Genomic DNA, 26,574 nt, shown 5'->3' on the forward strand with positions numbered 1-26,574 from the left:
GAGCCGTCTCCATCTGCAGGACCACTCTGTCCTCCAGCTCCCGGCCGGGACCACTTCTGCTGCAGAGCTGTTGTCACGGGGGAAAGCCCCCACCCCCACCCGGCCTCCTGAGCCACCTGCCCTGGAAGCCTGTGTTGGCCAGCATGGCATCAGGGACTTAAGTGACACTGCTCCCCGCAAGAGCAGCCGCACCTGTCTACCCGCTACTCGTGCCCCGGGCCTGTGCCATCTTGCCTTGAATTCCTTGCAGCCAGCCTGCAAGCAGGGGATTCCCTCCCCCACTTTCCAAAAGGGAAACTGAGGCACACCGAGCGCAGATTGTTGCTTGACATGGCAAACACGGGCTGCAGCCTGAGGCCAGGAGATTCCTGCTGTGCGCCTGTTGAGGAAGCCCCATTTCCTGAGGAGCACCCCGTCGTCTGAGGCAAGAACAGAGCGACCAACCGTCCTGGTCTGCGAGGGCTTGAGATCTTCCCGGGGTTCAGGACTTTCCCTTTTCAAACCGGGACGTCTTGGACGGCTGCCCCGCTGGTCACCCCAGGCGTGAATACACATGGACACTCCGCTTCCTCTCGCGATCCAGAAGGCAGGCGAGATGGTGAACCACTGTCTTCTGAAGATGCTCGCTCTACTTAGGAATCCTATTAGTCGCAGGCCCTAAGTTTGGCACCTACTATATGTCCAGCCCTGAGTTAGAGTCGATACCTGCCCTTGACTCTCTGCAAAATGATACCCTGACCCTGGAGGGCTGGCCCCATGCTGAGATGGTGGCCACTAGCCACATTCAGCTATTAAAACTCAAAATAATTAACAGTTAAATAAAACATAAACATCAGTCCTTCGGTGCATGAGCCACATGCCAGGTGCTCAAAAGCTACATGTGGCCATTTGCTACCAAGTTTGGACAGCGCAGAGGACAGCATTCCCCTCCAGCTGTAGAAAGTTCTCGCGGGCAGCACCGGGCTGGACGACCTGAGCGGAGGATCAAGGGCCGGCTCCGGAATCACCCCACTGGCTCCGCAGCCTCTCTTACCCACTCTGTCAAGCGGGGCCACTATGAATGCCGTGCTCGGAGTTGATGTAAGGATGTGATGCTGAGGACAGTAAAGCCATATAATGAGTGCTGAAAATATACACTAGAACAAAACAAACCTTCCATGGTCAAGTTGTGAGTAGTGCTAAAGCCAGGATTGACCCCGTTTGACCCTGTAGTCCGTGCCCTCCACCTCCAAAAGCCTCCGCTTCCAAAACAGCTGTGCTCGGGGTGCCGGGCGGGAGGGGGGGGGGCTCAGTCAGTTAAGTGTCTGACTTCCGCTCAGGTCACGATCTTGCAGTTTGTGGGTTCAAGCCCTGCATTCACCTCTCTGCTGTCACCTCAGAGCCTGGAGCCTGCTTTGGATTCTGTGTTTCCTTCTCTCTCTGCCCCTCCCCCACTTGCACTCAGCCCCTCTTTCTCTCTCTCTCAAAAGTAAATAAAAACATTAAAACTTTTTAAAAAGAAAGAAAGAAAGAATCAGCTGTGCTGTCCGGGCCACGCAAGCAAGAGGCTCTTTGTAGGATCTTGTTCGTTTCACCTTCCCGCTGGGCTTGGTGCTATGAGCCCCATTTACAGATGAGCAAACTGAGGCTGACGTTCATGCAACCGGCCTGGACTCAAACCCAGCTCCATCTGGCAACAAAGCCCGTGTTGCTGGCACCACAGCCCCTACTCCCAGAGGCCTCGCTGGGAGCCAAGGTCCTAGAGGCCAGAAGCAAGGCATGGAACGCACTCACATTGGGTCCTCTTCTGCCAGACTCATTATCGGGGATAATTTTAGACTCGGTCCCACCCGGGCTCAGGCCCCGGAGGCGAGTCCCGATGCCCACAGGTGCCCCGCACGGCCGCGAGGGGGCCGCCTTTCGGAGCCCGGCAGAATCGGCGTTCACCACATTTTTGAGGAGCCCATTTTTGCCTTTTAAAGCACTTTCACTCTACGAGGACCAGAGCCTGGGGAGTCGAGGCTGAGTCACCTAATTTGCCCTTCTGGGCTGCAGCTTTCGGCTTCTTAGTTTAGCTATTCGGTTCCTCAGACAATTTCTTTCCTCTCTCGGTGCCAGGGCAAGAAATATTTTGTCCTTTTGAACTGAACCACCCACTGTTTTTCACTTCTCTCGAGCACTCTCCCTTTTTTAAAGGGAGGCTGGGGGGGGGGAGCTTCCGCCCACTAAATTATCCACGAAAACTCCCAAAATAGAAGCTCTCAGCTGGAGTGGGAACCGGCCAGCATATGAGGAAAAAGCGAAAAAGAAGCTGAATCAAAGCAAATAGAAGGCGTCCAGGTGGCCATGGGGAGACTGCAAGACATCTGGGCTGCAGGAGACCTTGAATCACCGGGGAAGCCTTTTATTAGACTCTTCCCCCAACAGCCTCGTAAATAAGAGACGCAGGTTATTTCTGCTGGGACACCACTTACTGGTGTAGGATCCGACACCAACATTGAGAAGGATTTTCCCTGAGGGGCAATCGCCAGCCTTCCTGCTGCATTTAATTCTTTTTAATGTTTATTTATTATTGAGAGAAAGAGAAAACACCAGTGGGGGAGGGGCAAAGAGAGGGGGAGACCCAGAATCCAAGCAGGCTCCAGGCTCCAAGCCATCAGCACAGAGTCTGATGCGGGGCTCGAACCCACGAACCGCGAGATCATGACCTGAGCCGAAGTCGGACGCTTAACCGACTGAGCCACCCGGGCTCCCTGGTCCTCCTGCTGCATTAGCCCAATGGTCGCCTCCGCCTGTCGGCCACCTTGACCAACAGCCCCCTCTTGGATGAAAGACAGACCGCAGCTGCACTGCCTCACGTCCCAAGCACAGAGAGTGGGGTAGACACAGGTCTGTGACAACCAGAATTCCAAGGTTTGTTGTCATCACCGTGGACATTTACTGAGCACTTACTATGTGGCAGGGTTGAACTCCCTGAATCATCACCACAACCCTATGATTATTATTTTACAGGCGGGGAGGCCACAGCACAGAGAGGCTATGCGGCTTGCTCCAGGCTGCACAGCCTCTGAGCAGCAAAGGTGAGATCTGAACCCCAAAGCACCTGGTTTACTAGAGCCCATGTTCTTTTCTTTCCTTAAAGTTTATTTATTTATTTATTTATTTATTTTAAAAGAGAGAAAGCATGGAAGGGGCAGAGAGAGAGAAAATCCCAAGCAGGCTCCGTGCTGTCAGCGCAGAGCCCGACTCGGGGCTCCAACCCACAAGGCAAAAGATCACGACCTGAGCCGAAGTCGGACGCTTAACCGACTGAGCCACCCAGGCGCCCCTTAGGCCTTACCCGCTAGGCGACGCTGCCTCTCCTTTGTTCTGAGAAACTCCCCGCCAGGTACCTATTCACCTACCAGCAGACCCCACGCACCTGGCACTGCTAAGTGGTGGGAATCGATGGGGGACATGACCCGGGACGTGGGCCTTGCCTTGGGCTTGGTAAGGCCCCTGCAATGCTGAGTGGGCAGTGGTGAACCACAGCAGCAGAGAACTGTCCTCGGGGCCCAGGAATTCTAGAGACTTCCCGGAGGGTGGTCGGTGGGGCTGGGGGGAGCTCTGGCCAGGGGTCTCTATTTCCCAGCTGCCTCCGCCAGGAAACTGGTGGCCGTCATCCTTAACTCTGTCCCTCCCTCTGCCGCCACACTTTCCCTCCTAAAGAGCTTTTGAACCCACACTGCCAGCCCCGCCGGGGCACCCCCAAGTCTCCCCTCTCGCTCCAACCTCCATGATCTTCCCTAAACTTCAGAATCTCAAGGGGACAGCCCGTCATGACATTCGCCCCTGCTTAAAACCCTCCACCGGGATCTGATCACCTTCAGAATAGAGTCCAGAATCCTGTGTGCGGCTTAAAGATCCGTAAAATCTTCCCCCCACCTTCCAGCCTCAGCGCTCACCTCTTACCCCCTGAACCCATGTTCCTGCCCCCCAGAAATGCTCAGAGCCACACATCCTCTGCGTCCTTCCCCACTGTAGGGCCTTCCCCCGACCACACTGCTCTCTGGTCTCCTGTCCCCAGTCCTCTCTCCATCGGGTATTCTCACCAGCCTCTGGGCCCGCCTTGGAGCTGGGCTTACTTGCCAGGAGTCATGAGGGACCGAAGACATTGCCTCTTGTGCAGTTCGAGGTGCAAGGGCCCAGCGACATAAGCACTCAGTAACTGTGTGAAAAATGACCCCTGTTTCGCCACCACAGTTACATGACTCCCAGATCAACCATCAAGTTCATTTCAGAGGCTCCTCAGCCTCCCCAGCAGCCTCCCCAGCAGCCTCCCGCAGGGTCCCAGGGTGCCCTGCTCTGTGCCAAGGCGGGATGTTGCAGAAACCCCCTTGGGTGGCTTCTGCACCCAGGTCATAAGAGACATGTGGCTTCTGCCTTGCGTTCTTGGGTCCCTCCCGCTGCAGCACCTGCCGCCATGTTGGAGGGGCACTCATGCAGCGCTCTGCAGCGGTGCCCTGGTGAGGAACTGGGGCCTCCTGCCAACAGCTGTGTCTTCAGGTGATGTGGCCACATCACCCGCCTCAGCCGCTCCCGGCCCACAGGCACTGAGAGATCATTCCCACTTGGGGTTTTTTTTAAGCCACTAAGTTTGGAGGGAATAAAGGCCCTAACACAATGGCCTCCAGGGCCCGGGCCTCCGCATCTGTCTGACCTCCTCTCCCTCACTGTCCCATCCCAGCCTCCCCGCCCTCCCCTGGCCCGGCCCTGCCTCATGGCGTCTGTGCTGCCTTCCCCTCTCTGTCCCCTGACCGCTCACGGTGGGCTTCCGGGATCCTCTTTGTCCCGGTTCTCACGTCCCCCGATGAACGCATTCTTCTGTGACCCACACCTCTGAAATAGGCTCCTCGGCCCTCAAGTTCAACCTCACCCCACCGATCTCAGGGTCAGCACCTGCTGCATTACCACCGTATGCTCGTCGGCGCAGCACACCTGCCTCGCGCCCGATGTGGACACTCTACCAGGACAGGAGCTTTGTCCCACTCGCTGCCGTCTCCCCAGCACCCCCAACGAGGCCTGGCCTGCCGCAGAACCTCAGAAAGGTTGGTTGGGCGAATGACAGACTGTGACATTATCTCATCTGTTTGTTTGTGTGCCGATGACTCGTGTCCCCACCGAACTAGAAGAGAGGCGTGGAATGCTGTGTGCCAGTCGTGGCTGGTTAGGAAATCGTCCTGTCTGGTGTCTCCAGAGCGATATGCCCTCTCTGAGCCCTCCACGTGCCCAGACTCACTGCCCCGGCGACAACTCTGTGGCGTGAAGACCACTATCCTTGTTCTACAGGTGAAATTGAGGCCCAGAGACTCCAGTTCACCAGCAAGTAAGCAGCAGACAGAGCGTGAACTTGGGCCGCAGCGGTTGGCCATAGAGCAGCGCGTCTAGACCCTCCCGGGGTTTTTCAATGAAGGGCAGGACGCAGCCCGCCCGGCCACCCTCCCAGCTGCCTGGGGAGGCCCCTCAGCCCATCACGCGGCCTAGGAGGTGGACGGGGTTCTCCACCGGGGCTGGAGAGGGGGGAGGAACGGGGCGGCGGCTGGACGGCTGCAGAGGCTTTCCCCGTTTCCAAGGGACGGAAAGGTTCACCTCATCTGGAAAGAACTCCCAGTTCTGCGGTCATGGCGAAGAGCAAGGTGTCTCCCCAGCCTGCTCCGTTTCAAAATACATTGTCTTGCTTTTAATAGCCTCCCCGGTCCCCCTCTTGGAGGTTCTCATGACTGACTGTTCCCAAAATAATACCCAGCACCGCTTTTTCCAACTCAGAAGTGCTGAATCTTGCTACCTCCCAACCAGCTGCTGGCCGCCGCAGAGAGCCCTGGTAATCCCAGGGTCCCCCAAGCCGGAATGTGACCCAACAGGGAGGTTTCCAAGGCATTTGGAGAGAGCCCCGGACGTTCCCCGCCAGCTCATCAGGCTGCTGACAGCAAGTTTCCAGGGAGAGCCTACCCCTCCGCGGGGGCTCCCTCCGCTGCTCCGGGATCGCTGAGCGGGGGCGCGAGGCCAAAGGCGGCCCTCGGAATGCCCCGGGCCCTCGGGGATGGGGAAGATTTTCCTAGAAGCTGGAGAGCTGACGTGGAGCAAGAGCGAATCGGCTCGCCTCGCCTCTCTCCTGCTGCGGGCAGGAAAAAAAGGAAAGGAGGAGAAGGAAAGGTCGATCTTGTTTGCATTTTTCTGAGAGCAGAGCGGGCCTTCTGTTTGTTGAAAGGACGGAGGGGCATACACCTCGAGTTTTTCTCCTTGTGCTTTAAAAAGCCAACGGGCTGCCTTGTGGCTTTTATCTATTTAGGCACCAAATGTCTCCACATACCTGCAACATTCCGCGTGCTGGAGATGCAGCTGTGAGCACAATGGAGACAGATGCCGCCTCTACTGAGCTCACAGTCCAGTGGGAGAGAGGGAGAGCGCACACAGGAACGCAGATGACACTGCTGAGAGGCAATCCATGCCAGGGGGGGAAAAGGAGTGGAACAGAAGACAGAGATGGGAGAAGGGGATAGTTTTAGCTGGGATGGCCAGCAAAGGCTTCACTGAGCACGGGGCACTGAACAGAGTGAAATATGAGAATTGGTCATGCAGATAGTTGGACAGGCGCCCTGAAGACAGAGAAATGGCACGTGCAAAGGCCCTGAGGCAGTATCCTCTATGGGAGTGAGCCTGCTGTCCCTGGAATACTCATGCATTTGCCAAAATTTCTGGGTACCTCCCATGTGACCCTGAACCTGCTGCTGGGGACACAGTGGGAAAACGAGATGGACAGTGCATATCTTCAGGGAGCTCTCCTCCCCGTGGGGGGCCAGAGAAGTCCACATGCATACAAAGCAGGGTGCTAGTGCTGCTATGGGAGAGGCCTGGGGAGCTCTCGTGGGAGAGCCGTGTAACCTGGTCATGTTCGCCTTTACGAACAGTGTCCTCCAAATGGTGTCAGTAATAACAGTCACTGAAATGTATTAGTTAACACTTGGCTCTATTCCAAGTGTTCAACGTGTATTAACTCATCTAATCCTTTTGTAACCTTTGGAAGAAGTTTGAATATTTTCCGTTTTCAAACAAGGTTATGTGACTTACCCTAGGATACCTGGTGGAAGGGCCTAGAATCAAAACCTTAAATTTTTTTAAGTATTTTTAAAATTTTTAATGTTTATTTATTTTTGAGAAACAGACAGAATGTGAGCAGAAGGTGGGGAGGGGCAGAGAGAGAGACACAGAATCGGAAGCAGGCTCCAGGCCCTGAGCTGTCAGCACAGAGGCCCACACAGGGCTCCAACTCACGGACTGCGAGACCATGACCTGAGCTGAAGTCGGACACTCCAAAGTTCAAACGCTCAACCCACTGAGCCACCCAGATGCCCCAAACCCTTAAAGAGGCGGGACATACTCTCCACTTCCCCTTCTTTGCTTCCTGCTAACATGAGGACTTGATGGTAGGAGCTCAAGCAGCTATTTTGGGGCCATGAGGTAGAAACAGCATTAATGAAGACAAAGCTGCCAGCGAGAAGCAGCTCAGGTCCCTAAGCATTCTGGGGCCTGCATATCAACCCTGAATCTCCTAACCAGGTTCTTTTGCAAGAGAAAAATAAATATTCAACCTGTTCAGATCACCGCTATTTGGGGATCTTCAGTTTAACACCTAAACTTGTCCTTACCGACATGAATTTTTATTTTAAGAGTAGAGAGGCATCCAGTACAGAGACACTGGGTAATGGGATCACGTATGCGCTTCAGAAAGAGGAGCATAAGCAGGCTTACAAGTCACACTCCAGAGCCAGCTGGCCTAGGTGCAAACCTCAGCACTGCCTCTCCGTAACTTTGCGACTGAAGCGAGTTACTTACCTGCTCTGTACCTCGCTTTCCTCATCCACACAGTGGGGAAAGTGCCATCCAACCGGAGGACTGCCGTAAGGAGTCGGCACGTGGAAGGGTGTTTAGAGTAGCACCCGGCACATCTGAGGGAGGCTTAGGGCCCCAGAGAGCGGCTCGAGGAGAGCTAGGAAAGCATGTTGCTGCTTGCCTCGCCCCCCGGCACTGGTAGGTACCCGGGAGCCCAGAGAGGGGTCTGCAGCCGCCTCCTGGCTTTGTTTGCAGGCGAAGGAAATGCACCACGAGGGCAAACACTTGCATGCGGCCCTAACCAGGAATGGCGCCCCCAGGCCCGGGGAGCCGGATCTGGGGTGGGGTGCCGACCAGGCCATGTTGCAGAAAGTCGGTCCTTGGCCCTGCTTAATCCAGCCCAGGGAGCCATGCCTGGGAGCCTCTTGCAGGCCCCCTGCTGGGAGGAGCGTGCCCCTCTTCCCGCCCCCCCCATGCTCCCACCCCCCCCCCCCGCGGGCTCCCTAGAAGATAAGAAACCCGAGCTTCCTGAGGATATGCTCTGAACCCTCCCACTGCCTCCTCCCAGCCTGTCAAAATATTGCTTTGTGGAGCCATCCCTGTTTTTCCATTAATAAAAGTATTTTTGGGCTCCTGGCAACAATGAGTGAGTGTTACAAAAGAGGCTGGCCCTTCCAAGGTAAACACGGCTCATCCCAGCCCTGGTTGGTGGCTCAGGGCCACTGGGCAGAGGAGCCGCTGTTCTTAGCTGTTCTTATTCTGGGGCCCTCTGCCTTCTGAGCCGTGATCGGGTCCCGGGGGAGCAGGCTCCGGGGGCCCCCTGCCTCTGTAGGGGAGACAGAGCCTCACCCCGGAGCCCTGGTGCAAAGCACACCGCATCTACTTCTCTGAGAGGCTGGCAGGGTCCAAACTACTCTGCAAGACGGCGATCAGACCTACAGCTGGCTGGGCAGAGGATGTGGGCAGGGCACAAGCCGTGGCAAAAGCCAAGGGAGGTCTTCCGTATCAATGGCTTGAACTGTACACTTAAAACATGCATTTCATCGTATATGAATTATAATTTAGTAAAGCTGACCTTGAAAAACAAACACACCAGGTTTCTGACTCAGAAAGTTATTCTGCTAATTCTACAAGTTCTTTGGTCCAAGCAAGGGATGACGAACTATTACCAAATATGGCCCGGGGCCTGCTTTTACTAATAAAGTTTTATTGGGATGCAGACGTGCACATTTGTTTTCGAGTTGCCTACGGCGGCTTTCAGGATAAAACGGCAGAGTGGTACAGCTGACTCGCAACAGAGACCAAATGGCCTGCAAAGCTGAACACGTCTCCTATCTGGCCTTTCACAAAGATGGTTAGCCCAACTTTACACGCATCCGTTTTCAGGACCGAATGCACCCAACTTCCCAAACTTTTTATCCAAACATTGCTACAGTCCCAGCTCACATGGGTGCAACTTCTTCCCAAAATGGCAGGCAGGTGTGGGGGGATCCAAGTCCCCTGCCAGATCTCTTAATTTGCCCCATTTGGGAACCGTTTGACATTTCTTTAGAAGCACCTTCTGCAGCCCAGACTTTACTGTCGGGGTGCTTGAGCCGGTGAGTCAAGAAGGGCTCTTGACACAGAACCGGGCCCGACGCTGCCGAAGAAGCGGTGGTGACCCTGCTTGGGGGCTGTTTACGCTCCAGGAATCATGTTTATCTATGTCCCTCCTCCCATCCCTCCTCCCCTCCTTCTTTCCCTTCCTCCTTCCCTCCTCCCCTCCTTCCTTCATTTTCTCCTTCCTTCCCTTCCTTCCTTGTTTCCTTCCATTTTTTCCTTCCTTCCTTTCATTTCTTCCTTCCCTCCTTCCTTCCCTCCTTCTTTCCTTCCATCGTTTTTCCTTCCTTCCTTCCTTCCCTTCCCTCCATCATTTTTTCCTCTTTCTTCTGCAAAGACACTTCCATCTACTGAATTGGTTACATGGGCCAGAGCCTCTCAAAGTGATTCTTTTTCATGGCACCAGTGACTCAACCCGGACTCAGGCAGACAGGATAAAGTTGCACCGTAATCAGCTGTAGAAGCAAACGTCATCAAAACCCAAAAGGGGAGCTGTAAGCAAAAGGCTGCAGGGGGTGGGGGCCTGCCTGCCGCTGGCCTCTCTCCTCACACCCGACGTCAGAGCACGGAGCCCAGGAGACTGACAGTCTCAAGGTCCCAAAGCTAAACAGTCCTGAACCCCCACTCAGAGGGGCCTGGGGGGGCAGGGACCTGTGCCTTGGCCTCCCCGGGGGGGTCCTCCTGCAGGAAGCTCCCTCCAAATACTTAGCGGCTTTGCTCCTGACGTCCTTGCCCTCTTCTGGAACAAGTACGCCGATTCTTAATTCGGGATCAAACCTTTCTGACTCTCAGCTCCTGCGGTTCAGGAGGGGCTGACTCTACCCACCTCTTGGGACAGGCCTGGGACCCAGGTCCGGGCCATCAGCATTCAGTGAGCGGCTCAGGCCCATGAGGACCAAGCCCAGGACTTTGAACTGTTGGGAAAGAGAATCTCACTCACACATCCTTTCTCTCTTTCCTCCTGAGGCAGAAGGATATTTGCCCGGAATTGTGCTCAGCCGCCTTGACGCCTCGCACCCCACAGAGCGAGATGTCCGACAACGCAGGCCACACAGAGCCAGGCCAAGAGACTGGAAGAGACCAGTGCTGCTGACAAACATGAGCCCCTGAATCCAGCCCTGCCCGAAGCCAGAGGGAAGCGCTTCAGCTTCTCACTTATCCACAAACCTTTATTTTTCACTTAAGCCACTCGGACCTAGGTTTTCTGTCACTTGCAACATCTCCTATTTCATCCACAGGAACTTGAAACCTGGAAACGGTGTCCCACTTGCCTGCTCCTGAGAAAGACAAGGGCAAAGTAAGGAGAAGGCAGAGCCCTGGAGCCAAAGCTTTGAGCAAGCGGTTCCTGAAACCCACCCTCCCGCCGCAGTTCCTGATGAGGAGATCAGGCACTTCCTCTCCAGGAAGCTGGTTTGAGCCCGGTTTTGCATTCCTTGTGGCCACAGGTGTCCCAAAGGCCACACTCAGTTGTCTCCTGTGTAACCCGGAGACAATCCCGCCTCTGCCCACAGTGGCGTGAGGGACAGAGACCAGCAGAAGTGCTCCAGCCCAGAGCCGGCAAAGTAGAGGGTCTGCACGTGGTTCCCTTCAATGCTCTGACTTACCTTCTGCCCCTCCCTCCCAGCTGGCCCTCCCCTACCTCCCCCTGCAAGGCAGCAGGGGGCCATGCCTGCACTGACTTTGCCAGGTGCCAGGCAGGGATGGGGACCCTCCGTGAGCACTGGCTCCTCATTTGGAATCAAGGACCACATGACAAGGGCAGAGGCCAGGAGATAACCAGAGCCAGGGTGCCGCCCAGACCCCAGGCAGCGTGGGCTGTTCCCCCCTCCTTCCAGTGAAGCCGCCCCGCAAACCTCCCTCTCTGGCCGCCCCTCCCCTGCCTCATCTGTGCCCTTGGAGGGACTTCATCCCCAGGGGACAGCTGGCCTGCGTGGCGGCCTCCGCGTGAGCTGCCTTCACGGGGGCAGAAGCTGGTAGGTCCCTGAGCAGATTTTAACAGCAGTTGCTCTTCAAGACCTGTTCTTCATTCCACCCGATAAGCATCGTGATTCCCGTGGCAGGAGCGGCAGGAAAAGGGTGGCATCGAGAACGATCTTGAACGTTTATTTCCAATCCCAAAGGGGCTTTCTGCTGTGTTTGCCATAAATCTACATCATCCTCTCTTCCGGGGAACTGTCACTGGAAGCCCCGCCTGCCTGGTCGCCTGCAGAGAAGACGTCCGCACCCCCACCCTGTGGGCGCTGTGTCCACACACAGCACCTGCCCCCATCCCTCCCCGTGCGTGACAATGAAGGCACACGTGTCCCCTGAAACCCGGGGAGGGGGGTGCCTCAAGCAAGAACCCGCGACAGAACGAGTCCGCCCTTGACTGCTAAGCGCCGTCGGTGTCCCTGGGGACGGTCTCACCGACGTTGTCAGGAACTAGATTCTACATTAGACAGAGGACAGTAAATCCTCGGGGACCAGAGGAATGGGAGCTCCCGCATCGGGTCCGAGAAACAAAGGCAAGCGGTGCAGTGACTGACACGTTACACAGCGAAATAATCAGACGTCCTTTGGTAAACAAACAAGAGAGAGGGAAGAGGGCGGTGTTAGGCGACCAAGGCAGAAGGCGGTCACCACACGGAAATCCCCCCACCCCGGCAATCCATTTGGGGACACGCACGTGAGCCAGGCCGGGCCAGTGTGACGCTTCAGCCGGGCTCTGGACGGACGGACGCGCTCTTTCCTGCTGGAAAGGAAGGCAGGAGGATGTGGCCACCATGGCAACAGGAGGGGCAAGCAGGGGTAGAGTCAGCACAGCGAAAGCAGAGCCAAGAGAGTGACAAAGAAGCCACATCTGAGTCCTGCCGTTTGAAGCCCTGTATCCATCTAAGTCTGCAGTCTGGCCTTTTCAATAAGAAACTGTCTCATTTTGCTTAGATCAGTCCGTAAGGTTGCTCAGGGCATAGGTGAGCTTTGAATTTCAGGTAAACAATGAATGAAAAATTTTTAGCATAAGTATGTCCCATGTGGTATTTGGAATATACTTATCCTTAAAAACTATTTCATTTATTGTTTATCTGAACTTCAAATCTCATTGAGTGTCCTGTGTTTTATCCGGCGGTCCTCCTGGTCTGGGTCTGGCTGGCTGAACCCAAGAGGTAAGCCAGGCTTTAACTAATGCCTAGTGCATACCCTTCAGTAAAGACCCCAGAGATATGTCCTGGCCCGGCCCCCGGCCCCTGCAGGCCCACCCGGTGGCCCACGGCTACCCCACTGCACTCCGTCACTCCATGATTTCCCCTCTCAGCAAGGACGCCACCTGCGACGTAGAAACCTGTCCCCAAGGGCACCTCAGTGGCTTAGGTCACAATCTCATGGGTCGTGGGTTTGAGCCCCGCATCAGGCTCTTTGAGGACCGTGTAGAGCCTGCTTGGAATTCTCTCTCTCTCTCTTTCTCTCTCCCTCTCTCTCCGTTCCTCCTCCACTTGTGCTCACTCTCTCAAAATAAATAAACTTAAAAAAAATGTTTTTTAAAATAAAAGACCCATCGCCAACCTCCCATGTGCAAACGCCTACCAGACATCGGTCCTGTCCTGACACCCTGTTACTTCCTTCTTCCGGCATTAATTCTACAAGGGCTGGCAAAGTACAGTCCCCATTTTATAAACAAGTAAACTGAGGCTCACAGTTTCCGTGACTCTCGTGGGGTCACCCAGCTAATAAGCGGTGTAGATCCGTGCTGCACACCAAGCCCCAGGATCCAGGAACTGCATGTCAAAGCAGGGGTGGTAGGGGAGGAGCTGGCCCCCAAGGATCCTTCAAAGGAAGCCCTTGCGGCCTCTCTCTGGATGCAGGGAAGCAGGAGGCGGGGACGTGGCGGGGGGGGGGGGGGGGGGGGGGGGGGGGGGGGGGGGGGGGGGGGGGGGGGGGGGGGGGGGGGGGGGGGGGGGGGGGGGGGGGGGAGGCGACTGAGTCACCGGGACCGGGATCAGCAGAAAACCTAGAGGGCCCCTTTCCGGCAGGACTTTGAGGTCCTGGGCGTGGAGAAAGGGGAAGGACCCCTAACGAGCTGTCTTCAGACGGGTGGGGGGCCACCAGGGGCCAGAGCCACACCCCCAGCTTCCAGCGTCTTTGGCCCCCACCTTCCCAGCCCCTTTCCTCAAGGGCCCCTCACTTTCAACTTTCCTTTTGCTTTTTTTTTCTTTTTCTCTCTCTGTTGTTACCAATTAAAATAAATAAATAAATAAAGCAAACCAACAAAGCCAACATCTGGAAAGCTTTGTGGGAAATGGCATCATGCTCTGAGGACCCACCATCCTCGGAGTCAGAGCGCAAATGCCCAAGGGATCCACGACTGGCCCCCAAATGCTCCCAGAGGAGACGCACAGGCCCCTCTGTTCTCCTACCAAGGCCCTGTCGTCGCCCAGGGTCGTGTCCTTCCAGAATCCCCACCACCTCCAGAGGGTGGCCCTTAACCCCCGTCCCGCAGGCTGGTGGCTGCCCAGCGCATCCCCAACCCCAGCCCTGGGCTCTCTCCTCCCCTCGGTGCAGTCACCGCCCAGGTCTCCTGGCACGCACGAGAACCTCCTACACCATCACCTTAGCTCACCTCTCTCACCACCGCTACCAAAGGTCTCTTCCCAAAGAACAGCTTGGACTACTACCTGTCTGGCTCCACTACCTTCCTTGGCTCCCATGGCCTCCTGAAATAAGACCAACTTCCTCGCTGCAGCGTTAAGCCTTCCCGTGCTTTGGGCATCAGTGCTTTGGGTTTCCAGCTTCTTTCCCTTCTGTCGGGAATTCACCTGTCCATCTTCCTGGGGGTCAGGGAGGAGTCACAATCTCCCCCTTTGAATCACATGGTGTGGGACTGCCCTCCATCCCCGGTGGAGCAGGAGACAGAAGATTGCGTTCAGGACGGGCCACGGGGTCCAGGCCAGGCCAGCCACACCCAACCCAGGGTCCTGGCAGGAACTACTGATATGTCTCTCTCTGTCTCCTCTGTCTCTCTATCTCTCTGTCTCGCCCTCAGTGTTGCCAGGCTTAGGAGACGCAGTCTAGGAGCTGCTAGGGGCCATTTTGCCCCCTCCCCCCCAACCGAGGGAGAGCAGCCCTGTGAGACCAAGAGAGAAGCGGTCTTTAAAATACTTTTCCATGATTTGGCTATTGTTGACAGTGCTGCTATGAACATTGGGGTCCATGTGCCCCTATGTGTCAGCACTTCTGTATCCCTTGGGTAAATCCCCAGCAGTGCTATTGCTGGGTCATAGGGGAGTTCTATGGATAGTTTTTTGAGGAACCTCCACATTGTTTTCCAGAGCAGCTGCACCAGTTTACATTCCCACCAATAGTGTAGCATTAAGAAGATGTGGTATTTATACACCATGGAGTACTACATGGCAGTGAGAAAGAATGAAATCTGGCCATTCATAGCAAAGTGGATGGACCTTGAGGGTGTCATGCTAAGCGAAATAAGTCAGGCGGAGAAGGACAGATACCGTATGTTTGCACTCATAGGTCTACAGGAGAACAGGAGAAACCTAATGGAGGACCAGGGGGAGGGAAAGGGGGGAAGAGAGCTGGGGAGAAAGAGGGACGCAAAACCTGAGAGACTCTTGAATACTGAAAACGAACCAAGGGTTGAGGGGGAGGGGAAAGGGGAAGGGAGGTGATGGTGACAGAGGAGGGCACTTGTGGGGAAGAGCCCTGGGTGTTGTATGGAAACCAATTTGACAATAAACTATTTTTTAAATAAAAGACTGAAAATAAACAAATAAATAAAATTTATCAAAAAGAAAAAAATTTTTTAAACTAAAATACCTTTAGGCTCCTGGATACAGCTGTGCCTGAAGCCAGCATAGCCACTAGGTTTATCTGTCTTTTCTTAGATTTGAATGAGTTTGACATGAGTTTGTGTCACTGGTAACTCAACACTATGGTTCCAGCTTCCTCTGCTGTGTCCCCGCGTTCCTCCTGTCTCTACGCTTCTGAGAAAACTGCCTCACGAACAATTAGAATAAATCCCGAGCTCTAGCTCCTCTGTCTCTGGTCCTGCTGTTTCCTTGACTGACATGCCCTTGGCATTCCCCCGGGGCATCTCCTCCCTTAGAATCACACGCCTGTCCCTCCCTTGCTTTCTGCCCCACTCACAGAGCCTCTCGGGGCTCTCGAAGAATCTATCACCCACCCCTGAATCCTGGCCCCTGTGCCCTTCCTATCACCTCTCAGAGACAGAGGCTTAGATGACAAGGACTCATCTTTCTTCAGCCCTGAGCATGATGAGTGACACAGAACAGGAGCTCAGTGAAGTATTTTGCACTCATGGCCACCTGGCAAAGTGTCCCAAGTGTCACTCGCCGAAGCCTTGATTTTGTGACAGACCTTCCGTTTCCAGGCATCCGTTAGCCCGTCTTTTCACACCAGCACCCAGTCTGCCTTTGGAGAACCAGCTCCGTTCTCATTCTTGGGTCCTACGCAGAGCTCACTCCACCTCTCGGGCTTCGATAATGGCATGTGACCCCGAGCCAGCCCACCTCCCAGCCACAGAGACTGTCCCCGGGTCGGATGTGTGACCAACCAACGCAATTCAAACCTAGAACTTTTGCTAGAGCTCATGAGAAAGAGATACACTCTGTCGGCCGGGACTGGAAATTAGTGGAACGTGACCCTGGTTGCTGGGGACATCAGGTGGAGAGGTTCTGCCTTAAAAAGAAGCAAACATAAAGGCAAAACAAAATAATGCCATTTTTTTTTTAATCCTTGATCCTGCCATGTCTGAAGCCAGCACTGGCTTTTTAGGTACATGAGCCAATGAATTCCCAACTAATTGGGCTTCTGTCACTCGCAACCATGAGTCCTAGCTGATGCAACTTCCAGGTTTTCTTCCATTGTGAGGCTTAACCCAGAGCACAAGTAGTCCATAAATACTTAGCCACTGATTAACGGAGTTCAGGACTGTCCCCGGTCATGAACCCCTCTCCCTCCATGGCACATTCCCAGCTCTTAATCCAGCTGAGGTCCACTCATCCCTCGAGCCTCGGCTGAACTATGACTCCAGGAAGACCTTTGTTAATACACCCAGAAAATAATTAGCCCCGCCCCGCCCCGGGCCTCACAATGCGCCAGGCTTTCCCCATGTAGCACTTGTCACCTAGCACTTCCCAGGCCAGTACCTAATTGTTGGCAGAAGTAATTATTCTATGACTGACTCCCCCTCAAAACCACAAATGCCACCAGGTCAGACACTGTCTCATTTTCCATTGTATGCTGAGAGCCAGCACTGAGCCTGGCACACAGTGAGGGCTCTGTAAATGCACCGACACTACTCAGGAATCTAGTAAAAGACTACGTATGTCAGGGTGCCTGGGGGGCTCAATCAGTTAAGCAATTGACTCTTGATCTCAGGGTTATGGGTTCAAGCCCCGTGTTTTGGGCTCCATGCTGGACATGAAACCTGTGTGTGTGTGTGTATATGTGTGTGTGTGTGTGTGTGTGTGTGTGTGTGTCACATGTGACTCAACTTAAATAAAGATGGGGGGCGCCTGGGTGGCTCAGTCGATTGAGTGTCTGGCTTCGGCTCAGGTCATGATCTCATAGTTCGTGAGTTCGAGCCCTGCATTGGGGTCTGTGCTGACAGCTCACAGCCTGGAGCCTGCTTCGGATTCTGTGTCTCCCTCTCTCTCTGCCCCTCCCTTGCTCATATGCTCTTGCTCTCTCTCTCTCTCTCTCAAGAATAAACATTAAACAAATTAAAAAGGTGGTGGAACCACATCTCCCATTAGCACCTAGTCCCTTGAAGAAGTGTTCCTAGAACTGGGTTTGTGGAGGCTGGGAGAGAAACGGCCTCTTTGTTCGTGCAAGTTTGCAGGGGTATTTAGCGTATTGAACTTGATCAGAAAGCCCAACACAATTTGTGATTCATTACTGAGGACCCTAGCCACGCCCTGAAGCAAATGTCAAATTTCACACATTTAATGAACTCCATACTTGAAATATGTGGCCTGTAAAATCTGATTTACACCACTGTTAAAATCCTTGGTGCCTCAAAAGGAATGTGAAAAGTATATATTTGTGCACAGAGAAGGGGCTTTTTTTTTAAAGACACTAATTCACTCCGAGGCATATACACGTCCCCTGAAGCATTATTTCGATTGCAATATTTCTTTCAGCACCTCCAATTTCCTTAGCAACTTTTCAGAAGAGTAACTGTGTTAGGTCACACGCGAGTGAAAAGGTGCCACCATGTAATTGTCAGCTCTCTGGAAGGTAAGCGGAGCTGACGGCTGAGCTGGGGACAGCCCCCAGCGGGCAGAGCACTTACCTGGCACTACATAATTAAACCTGTTAAGTCAGCACCGGTGCCTGGCGAGATGATGGTTTTTTCCAGTTCAGCCTCAATCCTTACTTATTAGATACTTTCACCGGGTGTTTCTTTCCTCTCCAGGTTGACCACTGGCTTCGGCACATTGTAAGTACGTTCAATATCTGTGACAGTGGAGCTCCTGGGGGGGCGGGGGGGAGGGACGGGGGGTGACAGATGGTGCTCCAAGGTGCGGTGGTGACACAACCAACCTTCACAGGCACCTTGTGGGCCAAAATGAACACCTGACCCCGTTTTCAAGCTTCACCGCCTCAGAGAATTCTGTTGGACAGAACCCACGACTACAGAGGAAAAAAAGCCTGGAAGGCCGCTCTGGGACCCCTGGCTTCCGGAAGAGCGAGGGTCAAATCTGATTGGTCCTTATCCACCCCGCCTCCTGCCAGCGATTGGCTTAGGAGTGGGCGTGTATCCAAGTCGGGACCAATGAGGTGTAAGAGGGAGTTGCTGGGAAGGTTTTTCAAGCTGATCAAGAGTGATGGGCCAGAAGAGATGTCCTGGTTTTTTCCTAAAATTCCACCAGAGATTCTCAGGGTGGCCCCAGTGTGGACCTCAGTGCCTTCCTTCGGCGGAGTAGGAACAGAAGCCTGGAGACGGCAGGCCTTGGACAGGGGGTTCAGCGGCCAAGCCAACATTTCCACCACAGTGGGCGTGAGTTTTTCTTTGACCACCAAGCATCCGTTCGCCCTTTCTTCTGGGGAACAAAAACGGCCCCTTTGGAGAATTACCTCTTTCCCGTGGCAGGCAGTCTGGAGACACTGTTGGCCAAAACCCCCTGTCGTGTGAACCAAGCTGAGCTTGCTGAGATCCTCCCCCGACGACTTTGACTTTTGAGCCAGGCAAGATGGCAGGAGGGTGAGAGGGAGGGTAAGGGGGAGGTAATACAGCTGGAAGCCATAAAACAAGCTGCAGTGACCTGTCTGGAGAGGGGTGGGAGCTCCTGCTACTGCCCCCCCCCCCCCCCCCCCCGGCGTGTCCTGGTTCTTGTCGCTTTCAAGCTGAAGGGCCAGTCAGCAAGTCACTCCTAATCCTGGCAGTAAATTGCCTCTTTCCCGCCTCGCTCTGCCAGCGCTGACTTCAGCTGTGTGCAAGCACAGAGCTGTCACCGCGGCAGAAGGGCTTTCTGGGCCGAGGCGCCCAAGCCATGCATTTCTTTCCCCCAGCACGATTATTGGTTAGGCACGGGGCTACACACACAGAGACCCGTGTCCATGTCACAGACGCAAACTCTCAGGCTCCGAGCGCGACCTCCGCCGGCTGCCCGTGGTTCGCGGGTTGCCGGGGCTGGAACGTTCCGTCTCTTGCTCCCCTTATCTGTTAGAGGAGTTCAGTTTCACTTCGCCCACATGGTTACCAGGACTCAACGAGATAACATAAGTGGAAGTGACTAGAACATGGCACACATACCCCCATTTGGAAGCCACATGGTTCTCAGAAGGCTCTCTGGTGAGAGGCATTTCCTGCGCCCCAGGGGGATTCTCTCAAGAATTAGGAGAGCTTTCTCATGGATTGATCCAGCTACCAAAAGCCACAGCCCTGGAGTGGGAGAAAGAAATCATCATCCTTGGGGCACTGTGGTCTGGGGTAGGAGCCGCTGCCCTGGCCTCTCTGGCTCTGGGAACCCACAAGCCGGGGACCTGGAGTCTCTCCACAGGACACACAGTTGGTCCACTCTCTAAGCTGACCTGAGAAGGTCAGATGACAGTGAGCTCTGGCTCGATGGAGACAGGCCCCGGGGGTAAACAGATGCCTTCCTGCGAGACAGGCCTCACTTCCTGCCACTTACCAGCACCAGCTGCCGTTACTGTCTGTTCCCTGCACACGGAGCCGTTTCTGCCACAGGGCATTTGCACAGGCAATTTCCTCTGCCCTGGATGCCCCTTCCTCACCTCTATGAACGCTGGCTCCTTTTGTCTTTCAGATTGAAGCTCAAAATCCACCTATTCAAGGACACACCCCGCCTGGCCATCAAGTGTCAAAGAGCCACACACCGTCCACCCCCCTCTGGTCAGTCTCCCTCTCGGCATCCCGATGTAAATCCGCTACGGTACTCATCACTGTGAACTGCGGCCACCTGATTCGTTTCCTTCATTTGTTCACCCCACCTTTACTGAACACCCACTATGGGCCACCTTTCTCTGGGTTTCCAGAACAGCAAATGAGTCCAAGCCCTGACCTCACAGAGCATACATTTCTGGGGCGAGGGGCAGGGGGACTGAGAACAATGCTCTAACAGTGCTAAGTAGGGGACTATTATGGCTGGGGAGTGACAGGGCTGGAACGTTAGGACAGGCAGGGAAGGGCTCTCTAAGAAGGGACGTCTGAGCAGGGGTCACGAAGGTCACATCGGCAGTGCCTCGACGCTGCCTGGCACCCAGGAGGTGCTCCATAAGTGCACAAGGCATGGGTGCTGAATGGTGCCCCAGACAGTCCCGGGCCTCTCTTCCCCAGGATGACGACATCCTGGCAGTGACTCACGGCTCGAGGCCTCTGCCCCATCCCGGGGCTGACTCTGCTCATAACTGCAACAAGGGAACAGCCACAATGACAGCAGCTGGAGAATGTGCCAATTCCCTGGGAACTCATGGCAGGGGCGGAGGCGGGGAGGGTCCCTGGGATGACGAGAGTCACATCGATGGGGGCTCTCGTTCGTCAGCCTTGTTGGCATTTCTCAACCTCCGTGACGTGCCGTAAAGGAACGCGGCTTGCTGGAGAGGTGAGGCGCTGGTGGCTTGCGCCGGACGCCTGGAAGCTGAGGGCTGAGCAGTTATAGCAAAAACCAGGCAGCTGCCCCCTAAGACCGCAGAGCCGGGCTCCCAGCCTGGCCCCTCCTCTCCGTCACCTGGGAGCTGCACACCTTTGAGTCACCTTGTAAAGCCAGGCTTGTCCAAGAGACACCAACGGTGAACCTCTTCAAAAAGATTCTGGGGGCGCCTGCGGGGCTCAGTCAGTGGAGCATCCAACGTTCGCTCAGGTCACGATCTCACGGTCCGAGAGTTTGAGCCCCACATCAGACTCACTGCTGTCGGCCCATCAGCAAAGAATCCGCTTCAGATACTCTCTCTCTCTCTTTCTGCCCTTCCCCTACTACGCGCACGCTCTCTCTCTCTCTCTCAAAAAATAAAAAATAAAAAAACATTAAAATTTTATTTTCAGAGAATCTGTATATAAAAGCACGATGCCAGGAGCCAGAGATGCTGTCGGCCCCAGACTCCCCCAGCCAGCCTCGGAAATGATGTCATGCAGATCTGAACCACAGTGAGATCCGGTAACAAAGATGACAGGACAGGACAAGCTACAGGTAGGGGGCAAGTCCCAGATCACACATGCTGGCACTTATTTCTATCCAGAACATATAAAGAACTCTCAGAAGTTAACAATGAGAAAACAACGTAATGTTTTAAACTGGGCAGAAGACGCGAACACCTCGCCGAGCGAGGCGGCAAGCAGGCACGGGCAGAGACATTCAAGGCCATGGGCCTCCAGGCACACACTGACGCCCGCGGAGGGGTGCAGCTGCCGGGTCAGCTCAGGGGAAGCCACCGACAACAGCAGAGGTGACGAAGAGGTGGGGCGGCCCTGGGCCCCTCGTGGGTGCATGCACAGGCGCAGAACCACAGGGGCAAGATACTGGCAGGGTTTTTGGAAGCAGAGTTGCTGAGACCTAAGTTACATGTTATACATTCACCCATTCCAAGCTAGGTTGGACGGGCATGGGTTTTAGTGTATTTATGGTTGTACGACCCTCTGTCTAATTCTAGACCGTTTTCACTCCCCCGCCCCCCCCCAAAAAAGAGACTTCCTACCCACGAGCAGTCACCCCTCCAACCCCTCGGCCTCCCCGGCCCAAGGCGCCCGTGAATCTGTCCTCTGTCCCTACAGATGTGCCTCTTCTAGACATCGCACAGCAACAGGGCCCTACGGTGTGGGGGCGATCGTGTCTGGCTTCTCGCACTGAGCACCACGTTTCCAAGGTCAGCCACGCCGCCACGCCGCAGCGGTACCTCACTCCTGTCGTGGCGGAATCTCATCTTGTGGCCGTTGTGCAGGGCGCTGCTGTGAGGGCCTGACCCACTTCGCAGCCGCCCCGAGATGCTGATGAGCTGATGAGGTGGCAGTGGGGAAGCACTTTGCACGTGTCAAATATCACAAGGCAAGGCTCCGGAATCTTCCAGAATCCACTCTTAAAACTCAATGACTCGGGGCACCTGGGTGGCTCAGTCGGTTAAGCATCTGACTTCAGCTCAGGTCATGATCCCATGGTTCCTGAGTTCAAGCCCTGCATCGGGCTCTGTGCTGACAGCTCGCGGAGCCTGGAGCCTGCTTCAGATTCTGTGTCTCCCTTTCTCTCTGCTTGTGCTCTGTTTCTCTCTTTATCAAAAATAAATAACAACAAAAACAACAAACTCAATGATACAATGCCACTGAATTAAATAAACATTCAAAAATGGTTGAAATGGTAAATTTTGTTATGTGTATTTTCCCACAATAAAAATTTAAAAAAAACCAAACAAACAGAAAAAACCCTCAGTGTTTACTGAGCCCTGACCATGGGCCCAGCCCAGGCTGGCTAAGGATGAAACTCGTCCCCCGGAGAAGCCCCGTCTGCGTGGGCACTGCCACCCTCCCCCGTCACATCGCTCAAGCTTTGTGGTTTATTTCTGAAAACTCAAGCAAAATTTGTTTTCTATTCTTTCTGTTTTTAATTTTTATTTTTGCGAGGCACAGAGACAGAGACAGAGCAGAAGCAGGGAGAGGCAGAGAGAGAGGGAGACACAGAATCCGAAGCAGCTCCAGGCTCCAAGCTGTCAGCACAGAACCCAATGTGGGGCTCGAACCCATCAATCGTGAGATCATGACCTGAGCAGAGGTCAGCTGAGCCATCCAGGCACCCCTGTCTTCTATTCTTCTTATTATTATTAAAATGTATTTAGTTAAAATTTTTAATGTTTATTTATTTTTGAAGGAGAGAGAGAGAATGTGAGCCAGGAAGTAGGCAGAGAGAGAGGGAGACACAGAATCTGAAGCAGGCTCCAGGCTCTGAGCTGTCAGCACAGAGCCCAACAAGGGGCTCGAACCCATGAACCGCAAGATCATGACCTGAGCCGAAGTCTGATGTTTAACCGACTGAGCCCCTCAGGCGCCCCTAAATGTATTTATTGAAATTCAAGCTGGTTGACAAGCCGTGTAGACTTGGTTTCAGGAGTAGAACCTGGTAATTCATCTCATATGACACCCAGTGCTCATCCCAACAAGTGTCCTCCTTGGTGCCCATCCCCCACCCCTCCAGCAACCGCCCCCCGTTTGTTCTCCGCATCTAAGCGTCTCTTATGGTTTGTCTCCCTGCTTTTGCCTTCTATTCTACTGCATTAATGAACTTGCTTTCACATTAAAAAAAAAAAACTGTTAAATGATTGGCCAGTCAGTGACTTACTATCAGTCTCTCTTCCGCGTCACGGAGTCAGTGGAGGCTTCGGGAAGCCCCCTCTCTCCTCTGGCCCCGTGGAGCCCCAGCCTGAAGGGGTGTGAGCTCCCCCAGGGACGCCCAGGCCAGCGCAGGTTGATGCGGACAGGTTTGCGCCCCCACACAGCACCCGCCCATAAAACAGGACCCGGGAGGGGGGCCTTGGCGGGTGGAGGACCTGTGAGGTCCGTGGAAAGACTCGAGGTGAGACCCCGCCTCCCGGCCCCAAATCTGAAATCATCTGCGCACTGGACCCAGATGGGTGACCCCCATGTTTGAAGAAAACGCACGTGCCCATCTGGGAGAGAGGACGCCTCCCTCCACGTGCAGCCCGCCCTTCATGCAGGGGTCTCTGACGACGGTCTGGCTGCCATTTCTGTCCCTGCAGTGTCACCGGCCTCGCCACTGATCCCCTAGTCACAGGCGAAGAACCCCAGCCCAGGGGCCGTTCACGTCTATCTCCGCCCCAGCGGGGTCCAGGGCCCGGTTCCCGGTGCTGCCCGCCCCCCAAGCCCCGGCACATCCCCGACAACCGCACTGAACTCCCCTCCCGTTAGTGCCCAGGAGAAAGGCTTCCCCTTGGGATCTTCCTCAAGCACGAAGCCGTTTTGGAGCAAAAGTCTCCACGTCCGCACAAGCCCGCCTGGCTAGCAGTCCCTGGTCCGATGCTCTCAAATCCCAGTGATGAGCTGCCGAAGAAAATTATGCTAAGTTATGTGCATAGAGAGGAGCATCATACACACTAATTATTGGCCACGGCTCTGAAGAATTCCCGAGCCCCTCACCTCTTTCTTTGGGTCTGATTAGTCGTTTGGGCCAATTTAAGCCCCCTCCCAGCTCTACTTGAATCAGCAGGGCTCTGGATGTCATTAGCTACTCCAATTGCCTTTTTAAAAATCTGTTTCACATAAAAGGACAAATGAGAAGGAATATTTGCCCATCTTTAAGACGCTAACTGCATTCTTTTCCACAGACTGTTCTCATTACGCTTGCTTTCTTCGGGAGGAATCTGAACCCAGCCTGGGCTCCTGCACGCAGCTCATGGCTGCGGAAGGCTGCCTCCTCGAACCGGACGGAGCGGGCACATTCTGGACATGGGGCAGCTTCGAAGACTTTGACTCTGTTCGATTTTCCCCATCTATTCTCTCCCCCCCGCCCCCGCCGCCCCCAGACTCCCCTCCCAGTCCTCCGTGGTCTGCCTTCCAGGACTGGCCAGTGCACAGCCACCTCCTGCGCCCCAGGCAGGGCAGAGGCCTGGGTGGTATTTGCTGGAAAGGCAGGAAATTTGTCCAAGGACCAGCTGCTTCTCCCCTTTATTGAATAGCGTCGTTTATGCCACTAACATCACAAGAAACACCAGGGGTGAGAGTGGTTGATTCCGATGGGCGGGGTGGTCTCGCCGGAGCCCTCGTAGACCCCGGAGGGGGGAATGAGAACAGGCAGGTTGGGTCAGTGAGGCATGCATAGTAGAAGGCAGTGAAACGGGGCCTCAGACGTGGTTCAAGTGCAGCGGGCAAGCCTCAAGAATGTCTGCTCGGTTCTCCAACAGACTCCGTGGCCTGAATGCCGTGGTCTGCGGGCCCTACCTATGTCCCTACCCCCACCTTTCTTCACGCTGCCCCTTGGTCCCAGCACACCAGCCACATGCCCCTCGTTCTGCTCCTCCAACACATCCAGCCTTTCCTGCCCCAGGGCCTTTGCACACTCCTCTGTATAAATGCTGCTGCCCCAGAGCTCACCACAACTCCCTCTTCATCCTTCAGCATCAGTGGGCCTATCCCCAAAGGGTGCTCCCCTCACCCCCATCACTTCCTCCACTCTTACCCTCTGCCCACCCCTCACCCTGCTTTGGCTGAGGAGGATGTTAGTCTCTGTTGTCTCTCTCACACTCAAGGATGTGACCACTAGGAAGGCAGGGACTGTACATCTTATTCTCCACTGTCCTCTAGCCCCAAGAACAGTACCCAACACACAGTAGGTGCTCAATAAATACTTGGTGAGTGAATGAACACAAGTCAGCATATTCTATCCAACCCCTGGCCCCCTTTCTCTTTCTGGATATTGCAATCTTCCTTGAAGAAAACTTAAAAATATCCCTGGGCTTATCTGGACCCGAGAAAAGAAAGGAAAATGCTTTGCTTTTAAATCTCTCGAAAATGGCCAAGAGCAGAGGTTCGGGACACAGAGTTCATAGTGTGAGCAGCCAGCATCTGCAGCCTGAGATCTAAGAAGTGGGACCTGCTTGGTCATCGAGCACAGGTCGTGGAGCTAGTGACTTCATGGTATGACTCAGTCACCCCAAATCTTAGAGGGAGCCCATTTCGAAGTCCAAACCTCAACATGGAAGGCCCAGGGGTGGCTTGGCTCTGACATTCCTACGAGAAGGCAAGGCGCTCTGAAAAGACGCTGCGTTACAGATAACTCACCCACCGGAGGGGGGGAAGAGGGGGGACAAACCCCAGGACTGGGTGTGTTTGTCTGCTAAGCCTCTGGGTGGAAACTGATCCGGGGGTGCGTGATCCTCCAAAAATCCGCCAGCCCCCAAAGTGCTGAAGTTACCCCTCTGACCACAGCCACATGGAGAATGAAATTAAATCCCATGGAAAGATTTGACTTTTTTTTTTTTTTAACATTATGCAATGTTTGGGTGAAGAGAAGGGGGGGAGGGAGATATTAGGGGGGAAAAAAAACTCCTCTTTTTCCCAGAGTTTAGCAAAGCTATTTCTAGCTTTTAATGATACATTTCGTGGGTAGTTTTGAGAGGCACGAAGGCGGGACTGTTCTATTATGTAACCCATTTCAAGTAGGAAATTAGCAAGTCCTGAATGAATTCTGTTACTGTGCTCAACTTCTGGAAAGTCTGGAGCGCCTACAGTTCTATTTTGAGGTGAGCAAATCTATCATTTATAGATCTCCTCACAAATACCTCAGGGTTTCATGTCACCCTGAAAAGTTTCATAACAAAAACAGTCTTAAGTACTTGGGGGTGCTGGAACATTTCGTCTCAAAACCTTATTAGCCTGAATCAGGAGGAGGGCAAGGCTTCCCAGTGGCCAAGTGTTCAAAAATACAAATAATCCAAGATCAAATAAATATTCATCTCCCACATTCCCTCCCCCACCCAACCCTAGTGTGTGTGTGTGTGTGTGTGTGTGTGTGTGTGTGTGAAGCTAAATCCAGCAAATAGTCTGGTCAACAACATAAAAAGAAATGTCTGTTTTTAACGGAGCCGTTGGCCATGAAATAAATTCTGAAACTATGAAAGCAGCGTCTGAACACAGCAGCCGGGCTCGCCGGACCT

Source organism: Suricata suricatta, chromosome 12 (assembly GCF_006229205.1).
Source record: "Suricata suricatta isolate VVHF042 chromosome 12, meerkat_22Aug2017_6uvM2_HiC, whole genome shotgun sequence".
In the NCBI taxonomy this organism is placed as follows: Eukaryota; Metazoa; Chordata; class Mammalia; order Carnivora; family Herpestidae; genus Suricata; species Suricata suricatta.